General features: G+C 35.3%; 1 protein-coding gene across 3 annotated transcripts in view; it reads right to left on the reverse strand.

Moving 5' to 3' along the window:
- rbm20 (RNA binding motif protein 20) overlaps nt 1–22195 on the reverse strand; it is a 70278-nt gene that overhangs the window by 26715 nt on the left and 21368 nt on the right. Inside the window, exon 1 of one of the 3 annotated variants that reach the window (XM_082137813.1) lies at nt 9182–9511. The exons of the other annotated variants lie outside the window; for them this stretch is intronic. The gene's annotated coding sequence lies outside the window, so the exon portion shown is untranslated. Of the gene's footprint in view, nt 1–9181; nt 9512–22195 lie in introns of those variants that run through there. 3 annotated transcript variants of the gene reach the window in all.

Consider the following 22195-nt stretch of genomic DNA (forward strand, 5'->3'; position numbering starts at 1 on the left):
AAAAAAAGTTTAGCAGAGATATAATTTCATTGCCTGCTGAGCTTTATGCATCGTCGCTTGGTTGAGAGCGCCCTGCTCAGTCGCTTTCTCTCACACATGCGTGCTCACAGTGAGAGAAAGAGACAGCACATGCAGGGCTCGTTGACAGAACTATCAGTAGGTGTGTTTCCATTACAGATTTGCGCAAAACTTTTGCGATTTTTTTCTAAATGTCGACAAAAACCTATTGCGAAATGACGGCGTTTCCATTACATTTTACACACTGCAAAAAATGCTGTTCTTACTTAGTATTTTTGTGTTGTTTCCAGTCCAAAAATCTAAAAATTCTTAAATCAAGAAGTATTTACTAGAGAAGTAAAACTACATAAGAAATTATTTTTTGTTTTCAGATAAACAGTAAGTAACTTAAGTAATTTTTGCTTAAAACAAGCTAAATTATCTGCCAGTGCAGTAAGAAAAAAAAACTTAATTCAAAAAAACTTAATAAAAACATAATCTTAAAACAAGATTATTTTCCTTACTGCACTGGCAGATAATTTAGCTTGTTTTAAGCAAAAATCACTTAAGATACTTTCTGTTTATCTGAAAACAAAATAGAATTTCTTATGTAGTTTTACTTCTCTAGTAAATGCTTCTTGATTTAAGAATTTTTAGATTTTTGGACTGGAAACAACACAAAAATACTAAGTAAGAACAGCATTTTTTGCAGTGCATTTATTCATTTAGCTGACGCTTTTATCCAAAGCGACTTACAATTGCTATATGTCAGAGGTTGCACGCCTCTGGAGCAACTAGGGGTTAAGTGTCTTGCTCAGGGACACATTGGTGTCTCACAGTGGATTCGAACCCGGGTCTCTCACACCAAAGGCATGTGTCTTATCCATTGCGCCACCACCACCCCATTAACTGATGTTATGCGACTACAACGTCATTTTTTCCTCTCGCGATAAGTCATTCCAAAAATCATAGAAATGGACGTTGGTAGCTTTATGTATATCTCAGCTACTGCACTGGCCATTATTATTAATCAAAGGAGACGTATGTGTGTTATCCAATCATTAATGGCAAGGAAAGACCCTTATACTTGAGAGAAGCACATATGAGGTGTTTCTGGGCGTTTCTCACTCATTTCTGCTTCGAGGTCTTGACTGTGGCATTTCTTTGAGGTTTAGAATCCAGTATTCCTGTAATTCTTCTGTCTTTTATGAATTTAATAAAGAACTCTGTTTCGTATTCTGTCCAAATATACCACGTCATCTACATCAGCTGACCTGTTTCCATTGCAGTTTTGCGAAATATTTCTTTTTGGTTTCAATTGCTTGAAAAACCACCTCATGCGAGCTTAAAAACGTTTTATTTTTTTTGCGATAAACGGGAGTTTTTGCGAAATTGACGTGTTTCCATTGGGCGTATTTTCATTTCAGTGTGTACGTAGAGGGTAGAATTGGTTAATATTTCCATAAAACTTTTCTGGCTACTCAAAAAAAACCTTTAAGTTCTGTTCTAGGAACTTTCTAAAACCCCCAAACTAAATGTTCCCAGAACATTACAGGAACCAAAAATGGTTACATGGGTCACTATTTTAGCGAAAGCTTTTGAAATGGAAATTTTTGTTTTGCAAAACCTCAAGAAACTCAAACTTGCTCAGAAACATTCTTCCTGGCTAGACATGAGTACAGAAACTGTGAACTCCCTGTCCCTGTTTGAGTGGACTGATTAATGCGCTCACATGCTTGCTAAATTTAGCAAGCACTACTATCAATCAAAATATCTGTGCAAGCCTGATAGCACTCTCGCTGAGCACACACCCTCCAATCCAAGAGCTGACACAAGTGCCAAAGACCCAAGGAAGAGTTGTAATAGTAGAGAAATAGGGAACAACAATTTTTCTCAAAAGGTACAGGTCCTAATAAGGGGATTCTTTCATGAGGTACTTTCCATGTGTTCTGGTGTTTCAAATACAGACCAATGTCATGCATGAGCAGTCAAGAAACAACTGGAACAAGGGGAGGCCCTCAGATCCTTTCAAATCTGAATTTGTGCAACTGAATCTTTTGAGTGGATTAACACCTCTCCAGAGTAGTGCTGGAGTCATTTAAGATTATGCCATGGTCTTACAGGAGCCTTTCCAGATCGTAAAGTTCACACATCAATACCAGCTCTAAATAAGTTATCCCTTCTATCTTTAGACCACAAAATAATCAGATAATAGGCTGTTTTTCTACTCGTTACACACATGTTCATATTTACAACACACATTTAATTAAAAGATTTGCTTTAAGCAACAGTCATTGCTGTGTTCCAGTTCACGGTGTTCAATGACTTGTGGGTTAATTTAGCTCTCCACTTCCCGTGAAGTGATATGGATTTCTTCCATTTGTGGTTTGGGGTGACTCTGACCCTGATTTTGAGTCTCACCTAAATTGGCTGAATACACTTTGAAGTCCTTAGCAGGGCACTATTGGCAACTGGAACACACCTCTAGAGTGAATGTGTAAGAACAAACCAAAATATCTATACCCAACGCACATGGATACATCAGTATTTCAAGCATTAGTCTAATGAATATAGAGTTGCAGCGAGAAATTGGCAACCAGGCCACCTGTGTTTCAAGCACTCCTGATATTCACGGAGGGTCACAGTGACTGTCATCTGTCAATATCCGCGTTTCCATTTTCGTGCCCAAAGCAGCCGTGCTAGTGAGTGCTAGGGTCAGTCGCGTCTCCACTGTCACTTCCGGGGCTTGATTGGGGCTCATCGCCAACGGCCTGGGTTTTTTGGCCCGACAAATACCTTGGTCCAAAGCGGTGCAGCTCGGGCTTGAGGAGTGGTCATGAATAGAGGCAGAGTTCATCTGAGTCTGGAGAGGATGATTTCATACATCAGCAATGAAGACTTCAAAAATGATGTTAGCTCAAAACTCACTTTCAGACAGCAGCGAGTGTTTGAAATAACTTCTGTTTGTGATCTGATGGGGACTCTGATCATGGTATAAGGCAGAAATATTTATATGCGATGCAAAAGTCTATGCGCACTAATAGTAAACATGGTAAATACAACCACTTGAAGAAATCAGACAATAAGCTATCACAATAAGCTACTATAAGCTATCACAATCGTTTATTTATTTGATCTGTCAGTACGTCTCGTCTCTTTATACCGGATGGTCTGATATCCATATCTAGCTCCGCATGCATCATAAAATAAAGCAACTCTGGTTTTACGGGAGCTTCCTCTGTTTATCTGGCTGAAAACATAACTGTATTGGGACTGTCACTGGAGAGAGTGCTAAAGCTCTTCAGGTCGTATTTTTGGTGGAAAATTTGTAGAAATTATCATTCTTTCTAAATGTGACGTAAATATAGTGTCCTGTGGCTACAAATAAACAGAAACAGAAGCGACTGAATAAGTGCATCCTCTTCTTTGTGAAATAACGGTAAATACCACTTTATTATCTGTGCGACTATATGTGCAATCTTGACACAAATTAATAAATTATGATCAAAGTATCACTTATTGTTGTAAAACTGTGGTAAAACTTTAAGTAAACTACAAAAATGCTAACAAACGGCTGCTTTTATCATGTTCATTTTGCTAGTTTCCAGTGATTTCTTTCTGATCCGTTTTCTGATAAAACTTTAAAAAGACTAAACATTTATTTGGGAGAACGATGTGTTTTTAGAAACTAAACAGTGTCAAGTTTTATTTAAATTTGACTTTAATATTTCTCAGACCAAAAATAAATATACAGATATTAGTTTCATTGTTGTTAGCACGTTAGCATGTAGCCAAGGGCATCTTATCCTTCGAAAGGCACTTTGTATCTTTGTCAACAAATGCACTAAAAGCTTAATTAGTTATTAATTTGTATTATTTCTCAGATCACAAATAAACATAGAGATGTTAGTTTCAATAATGGATTGTTGTTAGCGCATTAGCATGTAGCCATTGGCTTCTATGCCTTGAAAGGCACTTTATATCTTTGTGGACAAGATGTACATACATACTTTTCTTTTATTATTATTATAAGCAGTAGCAGTAGTATAAGAGCAGTAAACTGGTACTTAAATATGGGTGTATATTACCACATTACTAGACATTCGCCAGTACAATATAACCTGGCATGTGAAACGGCATGCAAAACTGTAATGGAAATCTTGGGCAAAGACACAACATACATAAATTAGATTTTATGGTACAACTGGCCTTTGAGACCCAACAGCTGGTCAACTGTAGCATACCACAATTAAGAGTGCAGAAATTGAGCCAACAATGGATTTAAAAAGTATAGTTTTATGGTTGGCATGCTATAAAATGATCTTACACACTGTAAGTGCACGCAAATATAATGAGGTTAGGTTTCAAAAATACTGTAACGTTAGTAGCACCTAAGTTAGTAAGCCACAGCACATTTGCCCAGAGATTTGTTCAATATTTTATCTTCATTAGCACATTGCTAATATGTTGCAGTGTAACTTTTCTGTTGTTGTTGTTGTTGTGTAAATTTTTTAAACAAAATTGTTTGTCTTGATTATCATTGACGAAAACTTTGTAAACAAACATTTTCGTCAGCTATTTCGTTTGCGTGGCTGTGATATCAAAGAGGACTGTTGGACATTACGCCAGTATCGTCACACCTTCATGACTCGAAAGCCTAAAATACACCAGTGACACACAACACAGCACGCACAGCTACCACCGAAAACCAGTATGGCTCTCACAGCTGCCTGCTCGCTTCTGCACTCGAGTCGTCTCGCATAAGCAGAGGATCCAGGTGTCAGATGCCCTTCACCACTTAATACAAGCCCGTCTTAAGACAGGAAATGTGCAGAGTATAATTATACGCTATTGTGGATGTACAATGTCTTTGCACCAATCTGATCCGTGGGAAGGATCAAGCTTTGTGTATTTCTAGCTAATCCACGGATAAATTGGCAAGAGTACAGAGGTCACGCCCCCCGACCTCATGATGGGACAAATTATGTCCTGAAAGCAACTGTTCGAGTTTATAAGGGCTGAACCTTATTGGCTGGAAATGCATGACATCATTCCTCAGAGACAGAGCAGCGTCTGCAACACCTATCGATGCATTCAAACAGCTGAAATAGTTTTATAATCGTTTAAACAAAATTAAAATAGAACAAAAATTTAATGAAAATTATGGAAATATATATACACACACAATAAGATTTTTTTGTAAAAATGTAAGTAATACTTGCATTCAACAAGGATTCATTGATTAAATTAAACAAAAGTCTGTCTGTCTCTATCTGTTTCTGTCTATCCATCTATCCGTATCTATCTATCTATCTATCTATCTATCTATCTATCTATCTATCTATCTATCTATCTATCTATCTATCTATCTATCTATCTATCTATCTATCTATATCTATATCTATCTATCTATCTATCCATCCATCTATCTATCCATCTATCTGTCTATCCATCCATCTATCCATCTATCTCTCTCTCTATCTATCTGTTTCTATCCGTCTCTATCGATCCGTCTCTATCTATCTATCCGTCTCTATCTATCCGTCTCTATCTATCCGTCTCTATCTATCCGTCTCTATCTATCCGTCTCTATCTATCCGTCTCTATCTATCCGTCTCTATCTATCCGTCTCTATCTATCCGTCTCTATCTATCCGTCTCTATCTATCCGTCTCTATCTATCCGTCTCTATCTATCCGTCTCTATCCATCCGTCTCTATCCATCCGTCTCTATCCATCCGTCTCTATCCATCCGTCTCTATCCATCCGTCTCTATCTATCTATCCATCTCTATCTATCCGTCTCTATCTATCCATCTATCATAAAATAAATGTCAAATCCATTAATTATTTCTAATTAAAGGTGCTCTAAGTGATGTCACGCGTTTTTTAGGCCAAAACATTTTTTGTCACATACAGCAAACATCTCCTCACTATCCGCTAGCTGCCTGTCCCCCGAACACACTGTAAAAAAAAAACGTGGTCTCTCTAGACACCACAGGCTCCACAAACGGCAACAAAAACAAACTGGGCTCACCCGCACCACGAAACACAACAAACAGTGCTCCAGCCAATCACCGACAAGAAGTATTTGAGGGGTGTGGTTTGGGGGTTAGTGCGCGTGCACATGAAGTGGGTGTGGAGGAGAGACGAGAGAGAAGCATGAAGAGGGAAGTATGAATTATGGCCGACACACGACTAAAGAGACGACGTTCCGATGAACAAATTGTAAAGAAGAGGGACAAGGATAAGGAACGCGCAAAGTCCCGAATTTACACCGGAAAAACCCTCGAAATGTGGCGAGAACTTTCTAAATTGACGTTCATGTTCGCCAAACCAACACAAGGATGTAATTAGCTAGAACTATGCAGTCAGCGTTAGCTTTGGTGAATACAACATCTATGTTTCAGCTAGCGTTCAATCTCTATTGTAAATGGTCAAGCAAATTCACAGTAGGGCGACAATTTGTGTGAATGATTGTTTTCACCCACTGTTTGTTATGGATTTGAATGTTCATTTATAGGCTATTGACAACTTTGACTAAATTTGTTTATGACGCCGCCGTTGTTTATGCTCACTGGGAAACGCGAAGCTAACGTTATCTTGCTATTATTGCGTCCTTGTATGGGAGCTATAGTTATAGTTATAACCTCAGGTGGCGAAACGATTTTAAGACAATGTTTCTCTTTTTCTGCATTCTGTTCTGCAATAAATAAAAGCATTTATCTAGCTTGGTGACATTACACATTGAATGAAGTATCAGTAAAACTTAACTTTGTTTTTAGTGACTACTTTGACTTTCCTTTATGCCGGAAGGGAGGGGAGGAGGGAGGAGACGGGATGAGGAGGGGGGAGACGGGATGAGGAGGGGGGAGACGGGATGAGGAGGAGGGAGGGTCTAGCTAGCCTCCGTTTTGTTTAACAACAATTCGAATGTCAACACTCCCGGCATCACTTAGAGCACCTTTAATATCTGTTAAATTCTAACCCTGTAGTTTTGTGCCTATACAAAACATTTGCATTCATAATATCACCAAAACCGCTTTAAACAGCAGAGAAATAAGAAAAGCCACAAAGAAACTACAACACCTGCAAATATATTTAAACATAACCATGCATGTTAAATAGTTTCATATATTCATGTAGCAAGCATATAAAATTGGTTTATTGCTATTGTTTTAATTAAAGAGAATGAGATGTTTTATGACGCTGTATTTACTGAATTAATTAATTGTATTTATCATAGGGTTTATGTATTAAATGTTGTGGTGTGTGTGTGTGTGTGTGTGTGTGTGTGTGTGTGTGTGTGTGTGTGTGTGTGTGTGACCATGTTCTGCTGCTGCAAAGACTAAACGTTCTCATTTTAAAGTGGAAACTTTACACTGACACTGATTTATTGCTCTTTTCGGCTATTATTGTGATTTAATGCTAAAATAATAGTAACCTAACTTTTACAATTTCCACTTTTAATCCATTTATAGATAGATTATATAATCTAGTTATACTGCTGTAGAAATAAAATGTCCAAACTATAATATAAAGGTGCAGTTACACTTCACATTTTAAGGTGACGTAGTTGCATTGTACTTACTCAAATAAGTACTGAATAATATTAATTAACTACTAATGTACTTACTGTAGAGTATTTAGGGTAAAGGTTTGTTTTAGGGTTAGTTAATTGTAATTATGCATCATTTACTGTTATTACTATGTAAGTACATGTAATAATGTGTAACTACATCACCTTAAAATCAAGTGTTACTAAAAGTGCATTAAATGTACTCCTGAACATTAATTACTAATGAACATTTTGACGAGGAAATCAGAGGCTGTCTATCCCGACAAATGTAAGGAGCGCATATAGTACCATATTCAGTTACTGCTTACACGGGCATCTGGTGTCTCACACGTAACGTACTGTACGCACACGGTTTCTTTCCCCATCGGATTTAAAATGTACAAAGTGTAAATTTACAAATTATCTGCAAATGCATAATGTTCGAACTATAAGACCACAACGGAGTGTAGTTTTTCTCAGAGAAAAAAAGGTGTTTATATGAAGACTTATTTATTCTGTGTAGACATAATAAATTATTAAATTCTATGTATATAAATATCACTGTAAAAATTACATGATCAATAAGTTATGACAACATTTGTTTTTGCATTGCTTTAAATCAGTTATACAAGATTCAACTCATTTTTTTAGTTTGTTTAATGTAATTTAAGTTCAAATAACTTAAACAACCACGTTGATTGTACTTAAGTTTAAGGCAGCAACTTTTTTTTTTACAGTGTGTATTTCAAATGCAATTTTTAGCTTTGATTACTAAAAATGACCAAACAAAACTACCAAAAAAGATTTTTTTTTCGAAGACTATATAAGAATCCTTTTTCAAGCATTCAACTGAAATTATTATATTTTACTATGAATTATGTTAAACTATACTATAAAAGTGGAAACATGCAATTGTTCAATTAAGGACCCGTTTCATAATCGTCTGGTCTTTGTATTAACTGGTGTAACTAAATAAAATAAAATAAAATATATACACTTTTTTTTAAACATTTGGCGTAGAAACAATTTTCACTCAGAAATTGCTTTTAAATTTCCCCCAAATAAAGTAATACTTTAAATAAAAGATGAAATTTTGAAAAAGTGAAATATTCAAACATACACCAGACACCTTTGCTCTATTTACAACTTAGAAATTTTTTTCCCCAGATTGATTCATGTTAATTCAGTTATAATAAATAAGATTTTTGACTTCAGTTAAACCAGATACTTTACATTTGCCACGTTTATCTTCAGGTTAATTGAGTTTTCCAAAAAAAACAATCTTTAAAACACAACTAAATGCGAAAGTACAAAAACTGCAACAACCTCGGCTTGGCTCTAAGTCTGCTCAACAACTTCTCAACGTTACATTTCTAATAATCACTTTATCATGCATCTTTGTCTCGCCGTACAACAGCACATCAACCGCGCCAGTCTCCTGTAATGCCACACCACAAATATCGAAGCTCCTTTTCTCCTCACACACACTACATATGCATTCAGAGAGGAAACAATAAATTAGCCTCCTGAGATGTACGACCCACAGATTTAAATCACAAAAACTTGGCGGCGACTTCATAATGTATCAGAACACACTGTCACCACATTATCAGGCCGCTGGCTCTTACCTCGCTCAATCCCTTCCCTCTCTCTCTGCTCAGATCCAGGACTCTGTGTACACTAGCCGCTTCCAGTTCCCTTTGCCACGAATGTGTGCTGCTCCATTCGGCCTGGAATAGTTCAGCGTCACATGTGCTGCGCAAAAGTGAGTGAAGGGAAAACAGGGAGGGCGATGTTATGTGAACTAACACCTTATGGATGAAACCATTCCCAAATGGGATGTGCCTCCTCATCCGATGCATCAAATATACTTTCATTAGGCGTAATTGTTTGCCAGATGTCCGAACGAAAAACTTAACCAATACGACACTTTTAATTTTGAATCTTAACTTCGTAGTTATATAAGGTAGGAGAGAAAAAATTGAAACAAAGATTTGATTTTTAATACACTCTAAAAAATGCTGGGTTGTCTTAACCCAATGTTGGGTCAAATATGGACTAACCCAACGTTGGGTTAAAAATGCAATTTAAAAATGGTCAAACCCAGCCGTTGGGTTACATTTTTAATGTAACCAATGCAATTTGTCCATTTTTAAATTGCATTTTTGTCCATTTTTGATTTTGTCCAAGATGCAATTTGTCCATTTTTAAACTGCATTTTTTAACCCAACGTTGGGTTAGTCCATATTTGACCCAACATTGGGTTAAAACAACCCAGCATTTTTTAGAGTGTATGCATTGCCTATTTTTATATTTAGGTATAGCAGAACATTTTTTTTTTACCAAAAGATTAGATTTTTAATATGCATTGCCTATTTTGATAGAACCTCATGCTGATTTAAAATAGATTTAAATTCTTTTTGAAAAACAATACTTTTTAAAATTATAATTAGGCCTCTTATTACATTCAAATATTTGGGGAAAGTACAATTCTATTTGAACAAAAACGAACACTTTCATTCAGCAAGGATCCATTAAATTGACTCGACAATAACTAAGAAATTGATTTACAATTTTATCAATAGTGTTGTTGATTTTCAGTGTTGTAGACTTTGGCGATGCTGAGGAATCTAGACTGACCCTGTTGCTCCAAAGACACTTGTTTAGGAAAATCAGTTTAGGAAATACTGCCTCCATAGTGGAATTTTTATAGAACAGTTTTCAGCCTTTTTTAACTCTTTTATTTTACCTCTGAATTTTGGATGAATGTTTTTATGGCCTGCAGTGAAAAATAATAATATTTATTCCTTAATTTTGAGAAATACCCTGTTTTTAAAGAATATATTAAATCCCCAGTTTTCTGACTTTGTGAATATGGTAATGTTGGTGGGAAAATATCACATTCACACTTGTAAATAGAATAAATGTTTATGTAATTTTTAGTTTTTTTTATGTAACTTTGTTTTTCCTTTAACATATTCTGATCCGTTCAAGAATGATTTATGCAATTTTATATGATTTATTTGAAAGAATTAAAAGAGCAGTTTCATAGCTATCCTTGTATTGTTGAACTGGTCAAAGTTGATATAGGATTTAGAAATTAGTAATAAGTAATAAGTAATCCAATACTACAGTAGACTAATTAGTACAGTAATCTAATTACACTATTGAAGATATAATTAGTAGCTAGTAATTAATTATTATTTTAGAGTAACTAACCCAACACTGCTATAAACAAAAACATTTATCATGTACAAAAGCTTTATGTACAAGAGCGAAATTAACTCTTAATTTTAACTTCTATTTGAACTTGCGGATTGTGTAATAAAACTTTCTTTATATCTTTAATTGTTATAAAGTTTTTTTTTTTTTTTTTAATCTGTTCTGACTCTGTAATGACCTTTATTGGTGTAAAGTAATTTAGTCAGGTTGAAATATTCATATTAAAATAATTATTTTTATTTTTTTTACTTAAAAGGTTAATTTAATTTACATAAATTAAAAAGTTAAAATTCACATATAACACAGAGTTCCTTTTGAGATTGCCCGACAAAAATGCAAACCACGCTGGTTTAAGTAGAACACACGCATGTTAATAGTAGGACCTTTGAAACAGAATAAAATTGAAGTCGAAGTGAAACATGAGCAACCCAAATCCAGAAAAAATGTCCTGCCGGAGTCACGTAGGAGTTTGTGGGATAATGTGCGACTATTAAATCCTAAATGTGATCCTTGTTTGACAGCATTGACAGTCTTTGCCAAGACGCCCACCTGGCTCTGAACTTCATATGTCCAGTTTCTCTGTCCTAGTTTTCACATTTTTAATTAGCAACATCAGTGAGCTGTAATGACAGATGAGTGGTATCACCTGCTTATCATGATGAACTGAAGCGCTGACAGCATGTGGGATAAAACACAACGCCCTGACAGATCTGCGAAACTATTGGGAATATTAACAGAGAACACAACGTCATTACGAACCACAAACATGTCGCACCTTTGGCCACAAATATTGGACAGAATTACTGACAAAATCGTAAAATAAATAATATATGATCACGCAATAATAACAAAAAATACAGTATTTCATTTGCTTAATTGCATTTGTTGAAAAAGTTTTTTTTTTATATTATTTGTGAGCAAAATTTTGTCTTTTAGTTTGTTATTTGTAATAGACTTTGTAACTACTATAAGGATATTACAAATACCTGTAGGCAATAAAAAAATTGTTTATCATTTTATTTTTTAAGATTTTAAATGTTCTTTATGCGTGTGTGTGTGTGTGTGTGTGTGTGTGTGTGTGTGTGTGTGTGTTAGCTGTTGCCTTAATACTACTATATATGTGTGTGTATATATATATATATATATATATATATATCCTATAAGCCTACATTATATAAAATACAATACATGTGTATTAGTGGGAAATTCACTAATTGAATAGAATTTTTGCTGCAATAAGATAAACTATATTCATAAGAAATATTTCCTAAAATAAAAAACTCTCTTTCAAAATGATGCCGTCTCAATACAGTGTAACATGTATGTTCTGTGTCCCCCCCTTCATTGTGTTTTTGGTTTAGTCCTGTGACCCAGTTTCCCCCAGTCTGTTTGATTAATCATTTCTTTCACCTGTGTCCTTTTCATGATCTGATTAAGCTCCTTAGTTTGCTACATGTATTTAGTCCCTGTGTTCTCCCTCAGTCTTCGTCCGTTCTCGTTAAGGTTAGCGTCAATGTTATACTGTGTTAAAGTGAGTGTTCTCCTGAGTTTTGTATTAAGTCCTGTTTATTCCTATTCTCCGTCTTCCTCGTGCTTTTCACGACACCCCGTTACGTGACATACAGGTCTTGAATTTGCCATACATTTTGTTATCGACGTCAAGAATGAACACAGAGGAATTTACTGTTTTGACATTCAGAGAAATTCAACATTCATCAAATAGAATTTCATTAAACTTAGTGACGAAACAAATACTTTTGTTATATTATACAATAATATAAATATTACGGTTTATATACAATTTTATATTGTCAAAAATGTACACCATCAAAATATATTGTAATTTTGGTATAATTGTGCACCAAATTGATTTCAGATAACTTTATATATGATTTAATTACTCAAATCAAATCAGATTTTGAGGTAAATTAGAGCCTTCTGTGAAATGAAATGTTCTCCGAACATGGTCCATAAAATAAACATTCTATTTCAGTTTCTGCTTTAATTACCCATTAACAAGATGTCACACTTAGAAATTTGAGTTTCATTTTTATATGAATGAAATAAAAAAAATTCTATTGGTGGCACGTTTAACTGAAAATGAATTTTAAAAAAAAAGTCGTTATATGAATTTCTCTGAATATTTAATTTGTAGTTTCTACATTTCAAATTTTAATTAATTCTAATAAAATTAAATAAAATTAAATCTTGCTTACGGCTTCATTTTGAATTAAATTCAAACCCAGCAGCAAAATTTGAGTTTTAAGTGCGGTCTCACTTCATTTCTGAATAGAGTACAATCCTGGTTCATGTAAGCACTCCATGAAGATATTCCTTCCAAAATTCCTGATTTAAATTCAACAATATTTAATTACTAATAAAACAGAATTAATTCATCTGAATTCAGGACCAGTGAAACTTTAAACTCAGCAGTTTCAAATATGTTGACCCAGGATTGCCAGCTCTGCATAACAAAACTAGCCCAATTTCCATATCCCAAATATCAAAACTCAAGATATGCCATTCCCATAACTCAAATACATATTTTACAGTCACTGTAGAAACAACTAGTGATCATAAACACAGCTCAAAGGTTCCCTACCACTCACCCTCCGTCATGACAAAACTCTGGATGTACTCTGTCTCTACACAAAAGTTGTGTGTGTTAACATTAGTAAATGCACTGTGAACTAACATGAAGAGTATTATTAACTAGTAGCAACAAAGATTTATAAATGCTGTACGAATGTATTGTTCATGTTAGTTTATTCTTGAACTAATGTTAACAAATGAGACCCTATTGTAAAGTGTTACCAGCATCATTCTCAAAACAGTCAATCAACAGCATGTTCGCACTGTGAAAACCTTATATAATGTCACAACATGCCCCACTAGAGGGCATATAAGTCAGATGACATAATCTCATTCATTTTCTAATTGCTTTAATAGCATCAACAAACATTTATCGCATTACTTAATTCTTAATAGATTTGTATTTAATTTACATTAAAATGTCATCAAACTTAGAAAAAAGGTTCAATGGGGTTCCTATATTGAACACTTCTTGACTCTAGACAGTTCTTGACTTAATTTTAAAGAACCCTTTATGCCAAAAGGCTCTATATGAGGAGAAATGTCTTAAATTACTGCATAATACTTTCATGTTTAACGGGTTTAAAAAATAATAATAATTGTAATCAAATGTTTACGAGCTGGTGAATTGATGATTAATTTTAATTAAAATGTTAAATAAAATTGGAATTAGACCTGAATCCATAAAATGATCCCATGATGGAAACCCCTGAAAGGTTCTATCTATGAAGCGCCTGACGGAACCTTTTAAGATTCTATATAGAAGCTTTTCTTCTAAGGGCCGGTTCACACAGAACACATTTTTGCAGTTAAAAAGGAGAGATGCCGGTAAGTGGAAAGAAAAAAAGAGCAAGGTCTAGAGATGTGTTTTTTAGAAGTTGAACTTATTTTAACTTGAGCAGGAATGAAAAAATGCGTTCTGTGTGAACAAGCCCTAGATCGATGACATTCACACAACGCTTTTTTGCTTTAAAAAACGCGAGATGCCTGCAGCGTAAGGTCTCAAGATGTGTGTTTTTTTTTTAAAAAATAGATTTTTTTTTGTTTAACTTATTTTAAAGTTAGTGGAATGGAAAAATGTGTTCTGTGTGAATCAGCCCTTAGGGGAGTCTTGCGTCCAAAAAAGCGACGCACCACTGTGATGCGGTAACGCATTATTTTGACCTTGAGAGAAGGACAGGAAAGAGATCTGTTTGGGTATAAGCAGCGGTCCTTGTAAAAGTTATAGGCTATTTCTTTTAACTTGACACGGAGTCAAACGCGGCGCTCATGCAAAAGACGCAAGACGTGAGCGCAACAGTCATACGTCCGTCTAGTGTGTGTTGTTTACTTAGAAAATGGCGGGAGTATGTTGTATGATGTTATGATGACCTATATGCCTTTCTCCACTGACGTGAGTTACTCAAAGCGTTTCTGATGATTGTTAGAAGGCAAACGGGAACATAGTTTGTGTAACATTAGCAACACATTATTAGCTGTTTGATAACATAGTCAAGCGTCCGAAAGTGCAAAGAGCGACACCATTGTGCAGCGTTTACCTCAGTAAGTTGGCCGAGTGAATCTGTGAGCTGGCGTGAGTGGAGGCGGGGCTAATTAGCATATTCAAGGGTCCTTGTGTACTAAATGAAGCAAGGGTGAAGTTACATTCAATTACATTTTGATAATCTCACAACCCACTTATTTCTTATTTTCCACTATAATATGTGGTAGTTTTGTAATGCTCTTCATGGCCTGCCATAAACAGCCTGTTGTACACAAGCGGCCCAGCATCCAATTCCCAGCGAGGTGCCAATGTGACAGATTTACAACCAGCCATCTGTTGGCATTGAGTACGGACGGCACAACAACCAGCATTTCAGATTCTTTCCCCTTTTTTAGCCACACATGGCCACAGTGACTCCCAAAACCTTCTGACAGGGAATAACATGACTGATGTAAAACTAGACCTTCACTTTGATGCCAAAACAATGGAGTGGAGGTAAACCAGCAACCCATTGTTGACTAAACTGGATTTAAAGCAACATGCTTTGACAAAAATAAGTGAATAAGGGAAATTAAAGCACACACACACACACACACACACACCTCAAGTTCAGGCTATTTATTCATTCATCACGTAACATTACATCAATATGACAGTACTGCAATTAAAAAAAGTTGTGAAACAAACGTGTTTCAATAAAAGTTTATGATCAGTGTGTTTAATGAGTTGATCATGTGATAAAAATAGCAAGAGTCATTCATCAAGGTTGAAGCTGATCCCTGACAAAGTGTCACTTCAAATGACTGATTTCATTCTTTGCCGTAAGCAGATAAAAAGGCAAATCCACTAGATGGTGCTGACAGATTTCTCACTGTCACCAAAGCATCAGAGACATTAATTGTGAACTAGGATCCTCATACGGCCTAATGAGGGCAGTGTGTACTGGAAGATAAATCTGCTGGCTGCACATAGAGAGAAATCTCACACTTCAACTGACTGGCTTATATAGCTCAGGTTCCTCTTTACAATGCAAGCCTATGGATTTTTAGCTTCATCGCTAAAATAACAAATCTGTTTGCTTAGAAAAGTAACAGCACATCTCTCATTTTGAGGTGTCATTTTTAAGGTGTCCGTATCACAATATATATTTATTTATATATTATATTTATATATATATATTATATATTATTTATATTATATATATATTTATTTTTGCCACTATTTTAAAGGTTGATTGAACTATCGAAAACAGAAAAGGTGGACATTACATAAATTAAATTACATTTTTAGGCCATTCTGCATGAGCAACTCAGTTTGATCACGGGTTGATTTGTTTGTGGTCAAAGCATTGGGCTTATGATGACATTTTGAAGGTTTTATTTTCAGTTTTCATTTTAATTAATAATGCTGTGCTTTTGTGTAATTTGTTTTTATTCAGTTTGTTATTTATTTATTTCAATTTAATTGCTTCAACTTAAAATTATTTCGGCTAGTTGCAAAGGCAAAATTTCTAGTTAAAAAAATTTTCATCTAATATTTATATTTATTTCAGCTTTTTTAATCAACAAAAAAAAGTTAAGCATTTTAGTAAATGATAACAATGCTGGTATAGTGTTTTTGATTATATATTGTTGTAAAAGTCGTGAAATGTCTTCCATTTAAATAAGTGCATATAACTTATGCTGTATAAAATAACTAAAACCTTTCAGTTTACTGCAAACAAACTGCTACACAAGTTAGACAAATTCTATATTGCTATTATGTAATGCAAGCTTATTGATCCACAAGGAAAAAGATTAAGTTTATATAACTTTTATTAAGTTTGAGGAAAGCATAGACCGACTTTAATTTCTCTAAGAGCTGAACCTGACTGCCTAAAGTTGCCTAAAGTTTTTTAGTTTTCTCTACTAAATCTAAATTGACATTTGTTGTGCATACATTCAAGTAAATGCACAACCATAGCATAAAATAAAAAATTTAGTAAACGGAAATGTAAAGTACGCAAATTATTTCGAAGTATAGCTTTCAATAATTCACTCTGACACTAACAACCTAGTCAAGCCAAGCCAAGTCATAGAGTGTGTCTGGATTGGCCGGTCGAGCTGTAGGGAGTGTCTGAGCCAAACCCAGTTGAGGAGAGAGTGATTTACGGTGTTCTGGTCTGGTGTGACCCAAACCACAGTCTAGTGCAAGAGCGCACCATATCACAGGCATCTGGAATGTGATTCATGTGCTGCTGTAGCGTCACAACCACCCGACGGAGCATTTGTTAAAAGGTCCACATTTAGTCATACCATATGGTGACTTTTACAAGCTTTTCCTAAGGAAGAAAACAGACGTGAACAAATAGGGCATCGTGTCACACAGATAAATCACGTAATTCACACATTCAAATTCTAATTCTATAATAATACCAAGCTATAAATGTAAACTACAAATTTGAACATGATCAGACAGCTAAAAAAGTGTTAGGATTGTGCGTCAAATGTGTTAGTGTGTTCACGCAAAGCAAACAGGATAGCAATTGTCACTGTGTCAGCACAGAAATAAAACTTTAAGACTGGTTTAGTCCCTAATAAATTCTCAGAGTTATATCTTTCGGCCTTTGGACAAGAAACACAGGCTGTGTTCCAAAACCAAGTCCCCCTGTAGTCAATAATTGTATCCCTTAAAACTAATCTTTGATCACCAAAATTACATATTTAAACGTTTTTTTCCTTGAAAAAAAAAAATAAAAAAATCGTCATGCCTTAAAATAGCTTGAATATAACTCTACACCCTTGCCTTATTTAGTATACACGGTTCTATGAATATGCAAATGAGCGCCACCTCCACTCACTCACACCAACTCTGAGATCCACTCGTTGACGATCACAACGTTGACTTATGAATTTGCACATGGTTTTTCTTAAAGCACATTAAAAACACCACGTAGACATATAAACAACATTAAAAGCTTGATTTTCACCACAGGGGGACTTTAAGAAGTGGCGATTTTGTATGAGTTTGTACAATGTGATTCATATGGAAATGGAAAGAGTTTATCATTTTTTGGAAAAAAGCGAACATTGAAGGTCCAAACATGTAACCGAACCTTCAGTGGGGCATAACAAGCAGACTGTTTAAAAGCGTATAAATACGAATGCGCCACCAATTCGGCAAAGAGTAAAATAGTTAAGAATTGACATGAGGTTCTGTTGTTAAATGAATCATGCAGTGATTTTTTTTGCTCTAGTCAATTTACTGGTTTTTGCGCCATTATGCATTTAAAAAAAAAAACCCCTCTTAAACCAGATGCTAATTTGCGCTGCTCTTGGTAGATTGTGTTGGTCATTATGGAAATGATCCGGCTGCGTCTGTGTTCTTTAATATGTGTGTCATCAGGAGATCATCCTCAGAACTTTCCACTCCCATCGGCGCTTTTGTAAAATTGCGCTCTCATGCTAATTTGCCCTGTTTAGTAAATCTGGCCTTTGTTTGTATTTGTGTATCAAATGTGTGAATTTGATGATAGTTTTACCAAATGAAATGGTGAAATGCTAGTGAAGTGACTCTACGTTCACAAACACTATTCTATATTTGGATTTGATTAAGTATACAGATATACTGTCAGCGCCAATAGCCTCGTGGGCAAGTACGCCGACATGTAGCGCCGCTGTGCTTCAGTCGACACGAGTTCGAGTCCCGGCTTGTGGACCTTTCCCGATCCCATCCGCCTCTCTCTCTCTCTCCCATCTCACTTCCTGTCTAGCTACTGTCCTATCCAATGAAAGGAAAAATGGCAAAAATAAATCTAAATAAAAAATTAAAAAGTGATATAATACAGATATACTTTTGATTTATTCATCCAAATTTTGCCAAATTCTCAGGCATTCTGCGATATACGATACATTCCATTTTTATGACTGGATTCTGCGATTCCGTCCATGTTTAGAATATTGTGGAAATCCTGGTTCTAATTTGAATATAATGTTGTTTAGCTTAGCAACATAGTAGCATCCACTGGAATCAGTTACGAGATTGTTAATTGTGAGGCGGTTTTAAGTCGGTCACTTGCGAGCTTCCAGTTCAGGACGCTGCCTATATACTGTAGGCGCCGGCGCGCCGCGGCTACTCACTAGGTTTTGGACTGGAGTTCTGAGTGTTCTTGGACACACTACACCGGTTTAGGTCTGGCTCCGACCCCTGTGCTGACAGCCACTGAAAAAAGACGCTTACCTACCTGCAGGCTGCTGACAGTACACGTTACAGCACGTGTCGAGGCCAGAGGCCAGATGATTGCAGAGCATTTGGCTCTGGGACCACCAACCAAAGAATATTCTAAGTCCAGCCAGCTCAGCACATCATCATGTGGACTACATTTAACATTCACACACTCAGGCCAACATAGACGGCCTTCAATCTGTTCAGCACGGTCTGAAGTCCACTACACACACACACACACACACACACACACACACACACACACACACACACACACACACACTCATTTACTCACTCTTAGTTCAAAGAATGGAAAGATAGACTTTTTAGGATGTGCACTTCCATCACCTTAGACATTTTTTTTTAAAGAACATGTTGCATGGTGACCAAATCTGAAACGGACAGAAATTTAACCCTATAAAGCCTACTGTATCATATTTGATATGGCCTCTAAATTATCAACGTTATTAAAAACTGTTGCACAAAATCTACTGCATTTTGTCTGATTGATAGTTCATTCTTTGCTTTCGCTTTCAAAAATGTTGCGTTCCCCCAAGAAACTCTGTGTTCCCTGACAAAAATGTTTGCGTATTACAGTTATTCACTGAATATAGAACGGAAACTTTCTGTTAACCAATTACGTTTTTTGTCACCGTAGGATTTTTACAGTGTGCCTTTATTTGTTTTTTTTTTATAATATATTTATTTTAAAAAATATATATATATTTATAAAAAAAAATAATTAATAAATAAAAAAATTATGGAGAGGGAGAGCCCTATTATTGTAAACATTTTGAAAATTATAATAATTGTTACTAGATTGTTAAAGATTTATGAATTCAATTGATTAGACATGCTTTTTGATTATTAAAATTAAACCATTAAAACAGAATCCATGCAAATCAAAACAGATTTCATTGGGTTCAGAAATTTTATCTTTGTTAAACTTTTAATAAAGTGTTGTTAAACTGTATAAGCTTTATGATTTTAATTTATTAGACATGCTTTTCGACTACTGAAATTTAATGTAACAGGACTTAAAACATGTTTAAAAAAAATTCAACAGGAAAAAAAAAATTTTTTAGAAAGAAAACCTGAATTATTATTATTTTTTTTTAATACAACAGAATTCAGGACAAAATAAAAGGGATTTCAAAGAACCCTTGGCATTTTATATACACTGGATCAACTTTGCTTTGTTATAAAAAGGTAAAATGATCTGATATTTTAAGAGACTTACAACCTTGACACACAGTCATACCGGTCTCATGCTCTACGCATGCTGGTCGAAACACGTGACTTTTTCAATATTAATAAATAATATTGAAATTGTTAGGTGAGCGATTCCTTTAACGGAGGTCCCTGAGGCAGGGTTTACATTTTCGTGTTGACTAGGCAGAACCAAAATAGATTAATTGGCCGATTTGCAGGCTAACCGGTTTTGAAATGCAGCTCATTGCAATGTCACAGTGAATCAAGTTGGCATAAGAGAACATTTTCATCTCTGTCTTCATAAAGTGGACTTCACAACTATGACTTTCACAAGCCTTGGGTGATGTTTCCAAACATAAACAGATTTCATCCGAGTTTAGGGCAACATACTCAAGGCATCCATTCCAGCATTCTTCGACCACCGCCACCCAACACTACGCCCCCTGACCACCCCCAACTACCACCACCCTGTGAGTGAGATCTGTCCCGAGCTTGCGTAGCATTTTACCATCTGTCAGCACCACCAGCCTGTGGATGCCAATCACGCCCTGTCACTCCCCAGTGACATCGCCTTCCTCAGCCAATCGCTGCCAAGCACTACCTAGAAACAGGTCCTCTCCTGCCAATCAGGATCCTGTGCTTCATCCACCTGTCTCTGTCCTCACATGGAAATCTATGCCTGCCCAAATGCACTCACACGCACATGCACTCGCCTTCAGAGACACAAGTTCCTCTTCGGATATCTTTTGAGCTTGAATAAAAAAATAAATGTAAAAAAATTAAAATCAAATGGTGTGCTCAAGTCATGTCAGAAAGATCGTATTTATGATTCGATCGCACATTAACGCCACTACAAAGTCGCAGTGGCCGTATCTTTTTTTTTTACTTAGTTGAAGTTCACTTTGCAAAACTCTGTTTCAAGTACATTTAACTCAAACAATATAACACTGAATTAAGCATGCTTTTAAAGTGTATGCTTTACTTAGAACATCTTAGTGAATAATACTGTGAAGGCAACATATCTACATGATAGAAGTGATTTGGTAAACACCAGAACGATCTCAATACTTAGTACACAATGTAAAGTGCAACCTAATTAATTATTTCTATCCAGTGCATGATGGGAACACCAGTATCAGAAAGTTGAGAAGGTTTTACTTTACTTTTATAACGTTAATATTTTTGCTTTCATATCTAACAGTTTAAATAGAGTACTATTGTAGAATTTACTTTTTTAAAATTTTTTTTATTGCTAACTTAACTAACTTATTCAGGTAGAAATTACATTAGTTTTTTCAGTATTTACTTCACCACAGAATAATTTTTACGACTTTCCAAATATCCAAAAATACAATCCTTCCCCAGAGGACTTAAACGCACCAAATTACAACGATTCACATCCCAAATGTTGTTTGATTAAACATAAACTTTGAAATTGTATGATCAAATTTATGTAGAAAAGGTACATCGCCATCTTGCTCCAACACAGTCGTTCTCAAACTTATTTTGGTCAAAATCTGCCATAGCAACAGCTGTTTTCTGTTAATTATATTATAATTTTTCAGCTTATCTCCCGCAGAGTCTGTTATGAACATAGTATATAAAATATTGCAATGCATGTATAAATATTAATTACCATTTTTTTAAATGTTTTTGTATGATGTCTCTAATGCTCACAATCGCTGTATTTATTTGATCAAATCCAGTCATATTTTGGAATATTACTCCAATTTCAAATAACTGTTCTGTGTGAAAGATATTGTAAAATGTAATTTAGTCTCACATGATCCATCAGAAATCATTCTAATATGATGATTTGATACTCCAGAAACATTTCTTCTTCTTATTATCAATGTTGAAAACATTTTATGAGTAAGTGAAAGTGAAAAACATTTATTTGAAGTATTTTGTAACATTATAAAATGTCTTT

This window comes from Leuciscus leuciscus (assembly GCF_965113295.1).
Source record: "Leuciscus leuciscus genome assembly, chromosome: 15".
In the NCBI taxonomy this organism is placed as follows: Eukaryota; Metazoa; Chordata; class Actinopteri; order Cypriniformes; family Leuciscidae; genus Leuciscus; species Leuciscus leuciscus.